The sequence below is a fragment of the Hemiscyllium ocellatum genome, unplaced genomic scaffold (assembly GCF_020745735.1).
Source record: "Hemiscyllium ocellatum isolate sHemOce1 unplaced genomic scaffold, sHemOce1.pat.X.cur. scaffold_313_pat_ctg1, whole genome shotgun sequence".
Taxonomy (NCBI): Eukaryota; Metazoa; Chordata; class Chondrichthyes; order Orectolobiformes; family Hemiscylliidae; genus Hemiscyllium; species Hemiscyllium ocellatum.
In genome coordinates, this window is record NW_026868321.1 from 59,729 (window position 1) to 72,580 (window position 12,852).

A 12,852-nucleotide genomic window follows, 5' to 3' on the forward strand; every position below is an offset into this window, starting at 1 on the left:
TTGTCCTCATGCTCCACCAAAAACATGTAAAGAGGTTAGAAAGGACACCGACGCTGTTTCCTGGATAGCAAGATATTAGAAAGCCAAGTGACGTTGTTTACTGAGACATAAAAATATCAGAAAGGATGCAAACGGGATGATGGAAAGAATGAGGGAGTTTATTCACGAGATCTGGAAATGCTGGAGCAGAAACACCCAAGTTTGAAGTCAACAAATGAGATTTTCACATAACGTGAGGTTTGAATGACTAAATCAGGGAAATCCCCTCTTTCGAGTGAATCAATAACTTTAGTTAGAGCTTCAAAACCATTTGTGAATGATTAAGAAAAGTTTGAATGAGAGTTTCTTCCCATCAATAGAGTTATTTAAATCGTGAACGACTTTTCAGAAATAAAACGTAGAAGCTGATTTCACAATGTTTTAAAAGATACACGAACAAACATACAAGGAGGGCATTTACCATTGAGAGAAAGTCAGTGTGGTTGCGTAACAATTTCGAATTTGGTTGACTTCAGACACAAAGACATTTCATGAACACGGAGAACTAATTAAGCTTGAGTAAAAAAGTTCATGGATTGGTAAGGTGTGGCGTGTTATTCAAGGTGAAACTCTGTAAACGGAGCTGATGTCCTAAAATAACTGCAGACAGAAGTTATATCCTAATGAGACGGAATTGAATCGTCACTTGGATTTGCAACACCTACTTTAAAGATTCGATCACATTCACATGATGTTATGTATATTTCGTACATTCTTTACTCCACCCAAGAAATGCACCAAGAAGACTCTGTCCTATTGTATTGTTAACCCTCTGTACTTCTCTGCAGCACGCCATTGAAGATAAAATATGCTCAGGCCAAAATTCAATTCAATACAATATTCAATCAGTCCAATGTGATTTTTCTTTTTTGATTTTTGCAATAACCTTTGTGACTTTGCAACAAAATGCGTAACATAAAACCAGTTCAACATGTATTTTACCGAAATTTAAAGCAATGCACATGGGAAATGGTATCCACCTGCAGAACAATCATCTTTGGCTCTCTCTCCACACATGTCTCTTCACGTTTTAACTACTTGCAGTATGTTTGTTGATCAAGGAGTCATTATCCAAAAATGTTCATTTCTCAATCCACAAACAGGGGTATTTTCCCATAAACTTGGCTTTGCTCAATATCACCTTCTATCCGGACCCGTCAAGACAATGAATAATTGAAGCTGCTCCATGTGAGGCTCAAACTTGAAACTTCAGCGCAGCACAGCCCACTATACTGGCACAGAGATACCATGCACTGTCACCTGCATCACAGGAACAACACATTAATGCTTATCTCCACATTCCTGGTTGTACCTTAACGTTTGGCAAACCGAAGTTCTCTGATTCCATGGCTAGTAACGGGGATTAAACGATCATCTTAACATGTAGTTCTGACCCCGAGTGAGGAAAATGGTGAGCTGCTCATTGCAAAGACGGGTAGATTTTTGAAATATATAATTGCAACATTTGCCTTCACTAACCAATGAACAATTTATTTTGTTTTTAATTTGTAGAAATCTTAAAATCTTCTTCTTTAACAGACTCAATGACAGATCTCCATTGTGTCTCTGGTATCAAGTTCCAAAGTGTAAAACCACTCTGAATTCTTCCACCACAGTCCGCTTTTTGGTAGTGTTCCAGTTGTGGGAAATGCACTTCCCCGTGTGTCAACTGCTGCTCCCAGCATTCTCTCTAACACTGCACTCATTTTCCTTCTGACATTTTCTCACTGTGTTGCTATGATCATACTTGGTGTTGCATGGCCTAGGAAAATGATACAGATCAAGGTTTTTGCATTGTTGAATTCAATTGTGTGTTTAGTCTTATTTAGGATTTTGAAAGTGTCTGTTCTGTACAGAAGTGCTGGTCAAAAACATCTGAGCAGAAGAATGGTGTTCCGAATAATGACATTAAGCACTATGCACTCTCCTCCAGTGCACAGTGGGAATGCCGTTGTCCCACAACCCAGAGGTCAGACCATAGTCTTGGGACCGTACTGTGCTATTTAGCATTTCACCAAACCAGGGAGAAATATCTGCTGTTCTGCATAATTTACGCAATTCACTTATTTATAAGTTCATGCACATGCGCATATATGTGACGAGGTGGCCGAGAGGTTAAGGCGATGGAGTACTAATCCATTGTGCTCTGCACGCGTGGGTTCGAGTCCCACTCTCGTCGCTGTTTTCAATGTTGCTATTTTTGCATGCTCACACCTGTCTTATTGAAACTGGAACTCCAATGGTCCATTCATATGCATCGACGCTATTATAAAATCTCAGAGAATAATTTGAGTCAGTTGCTTTAACTGCATTGAAACGTAGATCGCATTGGGATAATGAAAAGTAACGCGATTTTCTTTTTCAAGTCAAGCTGCTGTGACCTTTTATCATATGAAAGAGATGCAGGAAAACCAAAATACAAGAGATGCGAAGGGCATGTTTATGTAATGGGATTCTTAATGACTGTTTTGTCAAATGAAATCTGGAGCATGTTGAGTAGAAGTTAGTCATCTTGGTGAGAAGAGTACAGAGAGACAGCACAAAATAATGGAAATATTTCAAAAGGGGCAGGGCGTGGGGGTTGGGGCACCGAGAACTGGCTGAAAATGCACAGTAAAGAATTGCAGATATGGGTGCCATGCATGGATACGGAGAGACTTACACATTGGTCTCTCCCTCGCCCGTTGCTCTCGCCATTGATGAAGGCTGGACACAAGACACAGATAAACACAAGATGTGGGAAGCAAGCTCCAAAACGTTATGCACACACTGGATGCATCACATTGAACAATGAACAACTGGAGAAGTAGCATGTTCACTGCAGGGACTGAACCTAAACTGTGGATCAATAATCGCAAATTCATGCAGCATTAGCATGAAAAATGATTTAGTGTGTCTTTATACGCATGTCATTAACAGACGTTTCGTTCTAATACCGTGTGGTTGAAAGAAGAGGACAAGATGGATGACAAAGTAACCAAGTTTGCTTTGAAATTGAGATCTATGTCATCATTGTACACAGTGGAAAAGTTCCTTTTAAATAATACAAACCACATTCCCTCACCTGGAATAAAAGTGTGATTACATTTCAAACATTGCCCTTGCTAAGTGGCAGTTACTCAACGTGAAAAACATGATGTAATTTTTATTGAGCATACATCAATTAGTACCATTATCTAACTTCGGATTGACTGCAATATGCACATGATAAACAATATTTAAGAAAGAATGTCTTTTGGAACTAATGATTCGGTGCTGACGAAAAGTAATATTAAATTCACATGATGCGGATATTCCACCAATGGCTCCTTTGGTGGAAATGGTCAGTGGGCACTATTTCTAAGTTGGTATAGAGGTGTGTGAGTTGCAAGGGTTGGGAGCTCCCCCTCATCTGGAGCAGCGTCTGCTCACATGGACCAGGGAGCATTGGGGCAGCAGGCTGGGAGTTCCAACCACAACTGGAGCAGCCTGTATTGACATGAAGCAGCAGGGAGCATTGCAACATCAGACTGCGGGATCTTACCTAATTTTAAGCAGCTTCAGTCGACATGGAGCAAGGAGCTTTGCGAGATCCGTCTGGGAGCTCCACTCTCACTTGGAGAAGCTTTTAATGTCAAGTAGCAGCGGGAAGCATTGGGACATCAGAGTGATAGATCCAACCTCAACTGGACCGCTTCTATTGACATGGAGGAGGGAGCATTTGGATATCAGAGTGGGAGCACCAACCTCACAAGGACCAGCTCTTAATGACACGTCGCACCTGGGAGCATTTTGGCATGAGAGTGGTAGATCCAACCTCAACTGAACCGCTTCTATTGACATGGAGCAAGGAGCATTGAGGCATCAGACTGGGAGCTCCAACTTAAATTGGAGAAGCTGCTATTGACATGGAGCAGCAAGGAGCATTGGAACGTCAGGTTGGGGGCTCCAACCTTGCCTGGAGCAGCTGGTATTTACATGGAAGAGAAGGGAGGATTGGGACATTAGGCTGGGGGAAAGGATATTCAACTATTTCAGTCTGAAGTAAAATAGGTTTCAAAACTCAGATGTTAATTGATTTATGAAGAAACTTTCCCACGAAAATAATTAATACTTTCGAGACTAAAGACAAGTCCTGCAAATATCCAACTCAGGAAAACGCATTGGTACAGAGAGAAATGGGAGTAATGTTTCATGTCTTTATCTTTTCTTTTCTGGCCGACTCTGCATTGGATTATATCACTGAATGGATGTTTTCACTCATTTCATGTTGTTCAGTTTCCTGCAAATACGATCAGGTCATTAACGTAATGTAAATCTGAAAATTAATGGGAATATGCGATGTTATGATTAGGCTGGAGTTTACCTCTAATTAGGGTGAAAACGCAGCAAAGTAAGTTGCAATTTTCTTGATCAGCAGCGACCTTATTGATTGGCTGCTCAAATTGTGAATGGTAGTTTTTTTAAAGACAATTTGAAGTGGATCATTGATGGTGATTATCATTGTTCTTCGTTCACCTTGTGACTGTTACTGTTATTGCTCATGTCATTGTCAGCACCACAGCTCTGCAGCGTGTAAAATTTCAGCTGTGCATCTGGCCAGTGGTACAGCCATTCGATCAATTAAACATTACCAAGAGCACTCAATGTTAAAAATCACATTGCATCAGATAGTATCGAACAAGCATATTTGGAAGCACCAGTGTTCAGTGTACTGTTTCTTCATCAGGTGGTTGTCAACTGTTGGACTCTAATCTGGCTTTGTATGATTTTTAAATTTGTCCATCCCAGTCCAACACCAACACATCTAAGTCATGGGTACCATCGACACCACGAACGGTCAGTTAAAGTCCAGATGATCTTCCTAACGATCGCGCATATTGACACACACATCAAGTTTCTGCAGAAAGACACCCACCTGATGAAAGAGCGGCTCTCTGAAAGCTAGTGTTTCCAAATAAACCTGCTGGACTAAGCCCTGACGTTGTGTCATTTTTAACTTTGTCTACCCAACTCAAACACTGGCACTTCCATATCATTGAGAACATCAGTCATGTCCCAGCGCAGTCAGAGAAGGCAATCTTGGAATAGCCTCACTCATTGTTCAGAAGGTACGTTTAATTTTCAGAAACCAACCCACTCAATCGTGAATTACTACAGATTGTTAATGTGCTGACCTGTTTGTTTTAGCTTTACATTAAATGGAAGCCGGTTAGCTCAGTCCGTTGGCTAACTGGTTTTTGGTATAGAGTGAGACTAACGACGTGGGATTAATTGTCGCACTGTCTCAGGGTGCCAGAAGGATCATCATCTCCTCTGCTTACGTGATCTGTAATACAATGTGACTCTAGTGAGTAGGAATGCACCTGTCGATGTCAAGCATCATTATCATTGCCATCGATTGCCTTGGTCGTTTGGTCACAATGACCAGGAACGGGACTTAGTCCTTTTAATACTCACTGATTTAATGGGATACAGAAAAATGTTGTGCAAAATAGACTTGATTGAAAACTGGGTTTCCAAGGGTCGCTGCGTTGTTTACAGAAAATGTTACATTATCACAGGGCTTCTCACTCGGTCGGCTTCAATTCAGCACAGAATTCGATTCAACCACACTTCACGAACATGCTTCTGCAAGATCCTAAAGACAACATGAAACACACTGCACTCATCTTTAATCTTCACCATGGCTTCATTCAAGGACATAATGCACAGTTTTCATGAATACTGAAGACATAAGAATGTCATGCAAGTTTAAATTGAATTTCAGTTTAAATTGTAAAGTGATAAGAATCTCGAGTAAGATACAGAACGCCCGAAATTCATGTTTATTACCGTGGTCAGAACTCTAGTCAGAAAAAGGGGAAATCTGTCCCTGAATCCCCAATATCTAACCGCCAGTTTGCTCCATGTGTCTAGTTGGAAACCTGTGTGAAGGAGCATGCAGCTTGAAAGAGCATCTGGGAGAATCCTGCACTGTCTGATCTGAAGCTACAACAGCAGCTGGTAGAGCGGTGGGATAAAGGGGAGGACCTTGGTATTCCGTGGTGTCGATTCACATTGTCCTCATCATGCTATTGTTTAAAACCCTCTGTCAGAAACAGCACAGACTGAGAGGAATAGGAGGGGGCCATTTCACCCGCCAGCGCTACCCCGCCATTTGACATAATTACGGCTGATCGAACAGGTCAATGTCTTTTCCCAGCCCATCTACATCAACCTAACACCCAAAGGGAAAAAGACACTGAATAAATCAAAACACTCTGTGCAACCGTGGGAGGGAACTGTGTTGAAAGACAGTGGGTATCTGCAGTGGGTTTTGTGAATGCGCAGCCGATTGCTGGCTGATCATATTTCAGATGATATGATTTTCTTAAAACTCACCACCAAGAAAGTGAGGAACCTTCTCTGGTCAGTAGCAGGAACGAGAACTCCAGACGAGGGGAACTGACGATGAAGCAGCAGAACAATCATTGAATCAGCTGAAATCTGAACAAAATTGCGATTCTGGAGGGAATCAAACCCACAAACTGTGAATCGCGATCTTAACAAATGCAGTAGATGTCCACCACGTCTTTCATTGTGCCACTGAGCTGCACTAGCCTCCATTTTACTGCACTGAAAGTTACAGTATTCAAGTCTTTCAATAAATATCTGTTTATCTTCGCCCCACCTTCCAGTACCTGGTCCTTATCCGTGCATGCTCTAGCTCCTCAAGTGTTTCAACTAAATACTGCTGAAGTATTTGGATGACTCTTAGCTTTACCACACGTTCAAACAGTGAGTTCCAGACAAACAACCCTCTCCGGATGCAAACATTCTTCCTAAATCTTCCCTGAACATCCTCCCTGTAGCGTTTCATCTATAACCTTGGTTATTTACCCATCCCATATGAAGTTTATTCCTGTCAAACATACCTATTCCATTTCTGTGCACGTTAATCAATTTCTCTCTCAGCTTTCTCCGCTCTCAGATAGAGAGCCCCAGTCGAGCTCATCTATCTTTGCATTGGCGAGAGTGTAGTACTTTAAAAGCACAGAACGTCTGGCAGCATCCGAGGAGCAGGAGAATCGATGTTTCCGGCATAAGCCCTTCATCAGGAATGAGGCTTTTGAGTCGGGGTTGAAGAAGGGGAATGGGGTTGGTGGTCAGGTAGCTGGGAAACCGATAGATGGGTGAAGAGAGGTAGAAGGTCGTAGTTCGGAGGGGCAATGATGGCCGGGTCCAGAGAGCAGTGCCTAGCTTTAGGCTTGGGATTGGGATAATGTTGGGGGAGGTGAAATGAGGAAGCTGTTGAAATACACATTTATCCCGTATGGTTGCAGGGTCCTAAGGTGGAACAAAAGATTTTCTTCCTCCAGGCATCGGCTGGCAATGGAATGTCGGTGTTTTTTTCCCGAAACATCGATTTCCTACTCCTCAGATGCTGTCTGACGTGCTGTGCATTTCCAGCACTACACTCTCGACTCTGAGCTCCAGCACCTGCAGGCCTCACTTTCGCTTATCTTCGCAGGGGGAATGGTCGAGCTCAGGCACCACGTTGATAAATCTCCTCTGACCACAACCCCGTCCAAACGCACTTTTCCTGAAAGGCTGGCAATCACAACAGAATAAAGTTATCAAAAGAAATGTAGAAATATCGGAACAAAATCTGCAGGTCTAGTGCATCTGGGGAGACATTTTCGAGCCAAACCATTCGCCTTTGGAATGAATGGTATGTGTAGATGGGGCAGGAACATGAAAGAAGATGGGCAAGGTCTAAAATGATTGAACTCCACGTTGGGTACTGAAGATTGCACGGTCTCTCATTCGGAAATGACGTGCCACTCTTCCAACTTGCACAGGCCATGCGGAGCTCTGCAGCAGACCAAACTGACATGGAGGCATAGGAACACAGTGGGAATTTGCAGTGACAGGAATCTAGAAGCTCAAGTTCTTTTTTCTGTTTGCAGACAGAACATAGGTGTACTCGCATTTGTCACCCATTCTGTTTTTCTCTCCCCAGTCTTGACGAGATTACACTGTGAGCAGGAAATGCAGTTTGCTAAATTGAGTGAGAGGCACATAAATCACTGGAACTTTACACAGCGAGGAGAGACATCGTAAATAAGTAGCATTGCATCTTCTGAGATTTCGTGCACTTGTGCCATATGGGGAAGTGTTGGGGGCCAAGGAGGACTGGATAATGGTGCTCAGAGAGAAATTGTCCTACATAGTGCCAGTATTCAGTGATATGGGCGAGTGGGGAAAGGGCAGTAGAATGTATATTTTCCTGAGCTACCTTCTATAAGTAAACACCTCACTACAAGCAAAACTACCTAATGATTTTCGTTCCAACACCGACTCTAGGTACAGCTTACAGAAGTCACGTGTTTGCACCGTCACTGTCACTGTGTCTCCCCGGGAGCAGCAGCACTCCCCCACGGTGATTCAGACAGCACAGTTCTTACTCTGACATGTCCGTTCGGGAATGGAAGGACAAGTATGAATAACCCATTCTTGTAACTGAGTATCTGTATTGCTCAATCACAATCACTTAACTATCCGAACTCCTTTTTAAATCACTTGATACATAGCCTTGTATGTCTTGGCATCACAAATTCACATCTGAATAATTCGGAAAGTTATGTGGATTTTGCCTCTCCGATCCTTGCATACACTGTGTTTCAGATTTGAGCCACCCACTGCTTGCAAACGTATTTCCACGCATTCACTGTAATCTTTCCGCCTCTGATATATTGTCAACACAGGAGAAAACGGAGCTTCGTGGAATGATTGGTTCGGCTGGGATTATTCTCTTTGAAACAAAGGAGGCGGAGGGGACCTGTATAATCCCATGATAACATTTATAAACGTTCAATATTCATGGGATCTTGACAAGGCAGTTACGGGCAGGTGGTTTACTCTCTGGTATGAGGAGAACACCAGAGGACATGAACTCAGAATTAGATTTTGCCTATTTAATTCAGAAATGAGCAGTCATTTCTTTGCTCAGGGGCCAGTGAAACAGTGGAACTCCTTACCGAAACTGTTGTTGAGGTTGAGTTGTTGTGTATTTTCAAACTGTGCCAGACAGATCAGAAAGACGATAACGCTTTGTCGAGGCAATGCAAGAGAATGGAGTTGAAGATTATCAGATCAGCGTGAGATCATTGAATGTTCGAGCAGACTTGATGGTCTGAATGGCCGACTTCCACTACTGCATCATTTGGTCTAATGCCTTACTTTGTTGATAAGTTTCGAATTTTGAGGGGATGGGATGAAGTGATAGAAAAGGTTTCTCAAACTGATCAGACAGATCAGGAACTAGGCTCATAAGCTCATAAACAAGAAATGTGATATGGCCTGGAGACAACAAATGGCACTGGTCACACCACAGATGGGTATGTGCAGAAGTTGTGGTTGCTAAAGAAAATTGGTGGATCTAATATTGTTGCCAACTTGGTGATCACGCTGGATGCCGGATGCCGGTGTGATGCACACAGCAAAAGATTGTGAAAGAATGAAAGGCTCATTTCATTTGAAAAGTTTTCTGCGGTTCCAATTCAATTGACTGTTTAAAATACTGATCAAAAGTTTGTGTGGTGTGTTACATTAAAATTCACAATCCAACTGGATAAAATATTGCACCTGATCTCTCCTTATTTGTATTGCTTTCATTCGATGTAAATTCATACAAAGTCAAGATGGAATGAAAGGAGGAAAGAAACGTTTGCACTCCTTTTCATTATCCCAATATAACTTACAACGGAAACAAATTGCTTTATTTCGACTTTGACGAGGTTTCGATTTATCACAAATCTCCGGGGCAATGAAGGGCAAGAACAAGATTCTCCATCCAATGTATACTAAAGATACGAGGCACAAACGAAAACCACAGCTGTTTTTGATAGAAGTAACAGCCAGAGTAGGATTCAAATCCACACATGCGCAATGAAAGACCAACCCGTCGCCTTCACCTCCGGGCCACTCCAGCCCATTGCAAAGGGGCACACATGTGACCACATCAAGATTACATATGGTGCACCCAGGGGATAAGAAATTCCCTGAGAGGAATCGAATCCACACCATTATGTTTCTGCTTTCAGCGAATAATAATACCAGCAAAATCCAAAGAATTGACCTCGTCCTTGGAAGGAATACCTGTGCTTGATTCATTCCGAGTCGGAACTGTCTCAGAATGAACCAGCAAACATGAAATTCCCGTCACATTCACACGCATATTTAGTCTTGACGCATAATTTCTTCAGACAGTTTCTCTCTCACGTGAAGAAGTATATATGGAGAGAGAAGTGAAGGTGATGTTTTAGCTCGATGGGCTTTCTCATATGGCTGAACCTGAACTGGGTAAAATTTCCGGAAATGCAGTTTTCTTCATTTCATTTTATTAATTTTGCTGCAACTTCACTCTGTTCATTGCAATGATCGGAAGTGAATTTGATTTATATCATTGGAATGTTTAATGTTGCATTCAATTTTGCTCCGAATTTATTTCAGCTTAAAGAAAATACTGTTGAGAAAAACAGAAGGTTAAACTACAAAACAAGATGCCAGTTTTGATGCTCAGTTACGTTGGCAGATTTCAGTGGGTATCCAATGAACCCAACATCATGCCGATTGTCCTCCCATCTTTAAGGCGTGGGATTAAAGCAGGAATGGATCTCCAAGGGACTGGTCACTTCCTATTCATTATGGAATATCTTTCCTTGACAATATACAAAATCTGCTCAGTTCGATTTATAATGTTTCATGTAGAATATTAATATAAATCTTTCAAAACTCTGATGGTTCTTTGCTCAATATTATTCAGCTGCATACGTTTCCGATATTTCTTCACCTCAAAATTCGTCCAAATTAGACATTGATTCCTCACAACTTCCACCGCCCACACACCTCCCCCCACCCCCAAACACACCCCACGTTTACACATTTACCTGGCCACAGGCTGTCTCTCTCATGGTGTAACTCACTGCTTCTGTGTCTCGAAATGTGTCTCCCCAAATATTTGGAAATGGATTCTCAGAGTGACAGAAATTCTGCTCTTATTATTTCTTTGCCCGACATCGATGGTTTTGAAAGCCTGACGTTCAGAAATTTGCGAACTTGAAAGAGAGCATTTACCAACTATTTACTCTCTCCAAACCTCAAATACTCTGGAAAACTTCCATTCGGTTTTCCTTGGTTCAGTTTCCAATTTTCCAACACACAAATAAATAAAATTTCATCCCCACGAAACGCCGTCAGCATCGTCTCTAATGTCTTAGCAGCCCAGTAAGCGCTGGCAGTGTCCTCTCCGATAGATTCACAGATTCCCAACAATGCAGGAAGTACAATTCAGCCAATCAGGTCTGCAGGGACATTGGAAACAGCATCTCAACCAGACCTAGCTCCCGTCTCTATCCTGGCATGCCTCTGGCTTGTGATTTCAAATAAACCTGTTGGAATGAAACCTGGCATCGTGTGACTACTGACCTTATCACTGCGTTACCCATGGCTAACTCACTTAACTTACTGAATTCACTCCCTGAACACATCAACGAATTTAACACGGTCAATCCACCTAACCTGCAGACTTACCAGCAGTGCGAACCAATGAGCAAATGTACCATCATATTGAACACTATCCGTATCATGTTTAATGGCTTTATACACTTGCAACTCAGCCGAGTGAAAGCAAGCTGCGCCCTCAAACCGAGCTCAATGCATGCAAACGCGGTTCTGCGCTGTACAACCTCATTAGTGCTGCTGGAAATGTTTCTGCACTCAGATCTGAATGGGTTTACTCTGTTTTCTTACTCAGATTGCTGCTTTATATAAACACACAGTCAGGAACAACTCTATATAATGGTTTTCATTGCAACACAAACACAATGTGCAGTTTGCAGAAGTTACGTGTTTGCACTTTCACTGACACACTCTCTCCCCAGGAGTTGCAGTCCTTCCCCAGCTGATTCTGACAGCATTGTCCTTCCTGTGACATAACCAATCGAGAATAGAAGGCCAGGCATTAATAACCTTCACTGGGGAACAGAGCGACAGGTTTAAAACATTTACGATACCCCCAGCTGAGAATTGAGCCCAGTGACAGGCGGGGACACTAACCACGATACTGTGGAAGACAACAAAATCGAAGGAGGCCCTGCAGCCTGTTGTGGCCGCACTTGTCCAACACAACTGCTTAACGACCTGAAACAAGATTTCCATTGTTTAGCCCATAGTCTGATATGTATGGCATCACAATTTCACATCTGAATTTTTTTTTCAGGTTAAAAGAGTTTCCGCCTCTCTGACCGTTTCCGCACATATAATCAAACCTTTCTGCCTTTTCCCAAAATCTGTTGGCCCCGTTGTTCAATCCCTCCATCAATAACAAACGCTTCTTTCAGTCTATCCTATCCATATCCCCCATTATTTTGTACATCTCAGTCATGTCTTCTCCAATCTCCTCTGCTTGGTGACAAACAACCCCAGTCTATCCAATCTCTCCTCATAACTGAAACTCTTCAGCCCAGACAATATCCCAGTGAATCTCTCCTGCAACGTTCGCAGTGCCATCACATCATTGCTATACTGTGAATTGCAGAACTGCACACAGTACTCTAGCCAGAGCTAAATTAACTTTTTTCCTATTCTGTTACAGAATGAGGGCATCGCTGTCTCGGGAGTATTGATTGCGATCCCTAATTGCACAGCGGGTAGTCGAGACTCAACCGTATTGTAGTGAGTCTGGAGTCACATCGAGGCCTGACCAGGTAAGAATAGCAGGTTCCTTCCTCAAAGGACGTCAGTGAACACGATGGTTTTGTTTTTTTTCAACAATTGGCCATGTATTTA

General features: G+C 42.4%; 1 non-coding gene across 1 annotated transcript; it reads left to right on the forward strand.

The window, feature by feature from the left end:
• The first annotated feature begins 2,136 nt into the window (after positions 1 to 2,136).
• On the forward strand, positions 2,137 to 2,218 carry trnas-acu (transfer RNA serine (anticodon ACU)). Its single transcript has one exon. It is a non-coding gene; the product is annotated as a tRNA-Ser (tRNA).
• Positions 2,219 to 12,852: the final 10,634 nt, after the last annotated feature.